Consider the following 3,290-nt stretch of genomic DNA (forward strand, 5'->3'; position numbering starts at 1 on the left):
GACCTGGAGTGTGGGGAGCTTAAAGGAGCCTGGTGGGGGAGGTGCTAGGACATACGTGATAAGAAAGTGTGTAAAAACGTGAAAGGGTGCAGTACAGATGAGAGCAAGATATAGAAGGGGTAAGGGTAGGGTGCAGTAGGGGTGGAGTAAGGAGATATGGAAGTTGAGAGGGAGTACAACCGAAATTAAGTATCTATGAAAATGTCCTGAGGAAACTGATTACTTTGTATACTAATTAAAAATAAACAGGTTTAAAAGTCTAATAATGCAGTTTTAAAACAAAACCCCAACTTTCACTTCATTTGAAACCAAGAAAGGCTAGGGCACATGAGAAGCTCACCAGTGACTGGGCATTCTGGTGCTACATATGCTGGGTTCCTGGTGCTGTCAGTAATAAACCAGAGGCTTCAGGAGAGCAGTTCCTGGCACGTGGGTTCATGTGGGCGAGGCTTCACTCCCTGGGATCCATCAGTGACCATTGCAGCTGGGAGCTCATGGTGAGTAAGTGATCTACAGTCCCTTACCTTTTGCAAAAGACCACTAAAGTACTCATTGAATCTGATTTCACTTGAAACCAATCAGCTTGAAATCCTACAGACCAATCCTTATATAACTTTGCTGCTAAAATCATAAAAAAAAATATAAAGAGTGTTTTAGAGCAAAATGTTTCACGTCGAACTAGAAAGTGTGGGTTGAGGTAGGTACCTTTTCTGATGCAGGGGTGAGGTCATCCATGGAGACTGTGCACCTGTGTAGAGCCTCTGAAGCTCGTCTCATTTCCCTTCCATCCTCTGACGGGCTGGAGATGAGACCCAACTGAGCGAGGGTCAGCCTCTGTCTCAAGCAGAATACGGTACTGAGCGGCTCAGAAGAGCTGGGTGTTAGAGAGGAACACAGTGTCAGAGGGTCTTGGGGATCTGCTGAGATGGTTCTACACTGAACCAGGAACAGTGTTTCCAGCTCTATACCTCCTCTTCTTAATTTTCTTGTTTGTATTACTAATTCTTTGAGAATTTCATACACTGTATTCTGATCATATTAATCCCTAACTTATCCCTCTGATTTCTACAAGATCCATCCCCACCTCCTTACTCACCAACACAATGTATTTTTTTAAATTTAATAACCTTCACCTCCAGTTTGCACTGTCCATATGCTTCTGCATATAGAACTTGTCACAGGGGTCAAACCCCTAAAGAAAACTCATTCTTCCCTCTATGAGAAGCTATTAAGAGTTCCTAGCCTAGACTAGGGGTTGGGGCTCACTGGATCCATGCTAGAATATTGACAGTCTTGATCTTCTATAGTTCTTGTGCCGACAGCTACAGCTACTGTGAGGTCATGAGTGCAGGCAGTGGGGTTGGTGGGGGGGGGGCTTTAATATCCAGAAGAGATTGTCCTTTCTGATTCCTGGCCCTTAAAATCTTTCTGCCTCCTCTTCCGTGATGACTCCTGAGTCTTGAGAAGGGGGAATGATATAAATATCACACATGTCATGAAACATTCTACAGACACATACTCTCTTCTTCCACTAGCTGTGAGTTTCTTTGTCTACTGCAGAAAGAAACATCTGAAGAAGTGGGAGGATTGCATGCATCTAACCACAAAAAGATACAAATTTGGAGGGCAGTTTGATACTACGTCCATTAGCAAAATGGTGGTAGTCTGTAAACTCCTCAACCATGGATTCCTGGTCAGATTCCAGTACCAGGGACACATTTCCTCCCCTGTAGTAGGCCTTAAACCCCATCAGAAAGTGGTTGGTTACCTCCATAACATTTGTGCCATTATTATACCCAACATCATGTCTTGCTACATTGACTGTTAATTGCATTATGTGCAGGGTTCACTACTGGGTAAGACTTTAATGACTTTTTCCTCCCATCAGCCTGCATAGTACATTCCCTTTCTGTTCTGTGAGAGCCAGTCAACAGGGAGGAAATGCGGGGGTGAGGTCATCCATTTGGTTAGTACCAAATTTGATTTCTCCGTGTCCTATGGCCAATGTATGTGGTGTCCTCAGCAACAGAGTTTCATACGAGTTCTGGTAGGCAAGCAAAAGTAACAGCAATAGCCTGTATTGTTTGGCGAGTTTGGGGAACACTTCTGACCAACAACTCAAGGACCCCCCACACCAAATCCTGGTCGTTTTATTTGGGAAACTGCCTATCTTCTTGCTCCACTCATTTCTATCCACTCCTTCTTTAATATTGTGAAACAGAAACTGGGGTTGTTTCTCTCACACTTTTCTGTTGCAATGTCAACTACCACAGCATCTGCTAGACACAGTATTTACCCCATCATGTCTGAGAGTCATCGTCCCCTTGCTTCCCAGGACCTGCAAACCTATCTGTGCTGTTTGCTTTTCCCCAAGGACTTGGGGCCTCTGCCTCTTACAGACTCACATATGTCCTCATATACATGCTTCTCTTTCACCCATCTCCCATCCTATGTCCACAACAGGGCATCTTCTGTGTTGAGTTAGTGGTGATGCGGGGACACTTAGGAGCTCTCTTTAGTCTTTTTCCAAGTCATGAGAACTGTCTCTGCTTAAGACGTTAAACTTCTGGGACTCCAGAGTTGGGGACAGAATCCTTTATTCTCCTGCTTGTTTGACAAAGTCAGTGTGACAAAATGCCTGTGAAAATCAAATGAAGGCTCCTGGCTTCAGAAGTTTGGGTCCATTTGGTTCCATGTCTTTGGACTTTAGTCTAGATAGAATATCAAGAAGGAGAATGTTCAGTAAAGAAACACTGCTCCCCTCACGATGGCCAGTAAGCAAACAGAGAAAAGGAGTGAGGCCCCAAAACAGCTTTCCAAGACCAACTTCTTTGTCCTGTGCCCCACCCTATAAAGACTCACTGTCTCCAGATTATCCCCCAACTGGTACTGAATATTCAATGCATATATTTGGGGAACATTTAAGATTCAAAGAATAATAATATTATTTTGTTCTTTGAGTAGAACAGGAACACGTGGACAAGCATTTAAGCTCAAGGAATGGAAGAACAAGGAAATAAAGTATTAGATGGAGAAAAAAGTAGCATGTAGCTGAATTACTGGATCAGTAAGTATTGCGTTTTCACTAGATACTTTTGCTCAGTGTAGAGGACCTAGTGACTTCCTCACAAAGACATTTTTTCTTCAATATTAGATCCAGAAAAACATTGAAATTATACACAAACCAGCAAAAAGAAAATTCACAGTCCATGGGAGGAAGATGTAAATTAGTAGAGAAATGGAGGGGGACTGAGACCACAGAAGACAGAGCGGTGAATTCAGCTAGTAAA

The sequence above is a fragment of the Peromyscus californicus genome, unplaced genomic scaffold, assembly GCF_007827085.1.
Source record: "Peromyscus californicus insignis strain IS unplaced genomic scaffold, ASM782708v3 Scaffold_9__1_contigs__length_137607984, whole genome shotgun sequence".
Taxonomy (NCBI): Eukaryota; Metazoa; Chordata; class Mammalia; order Rodentia; family Cricetidae; genus Peromyscus; species Peromyscus californicus.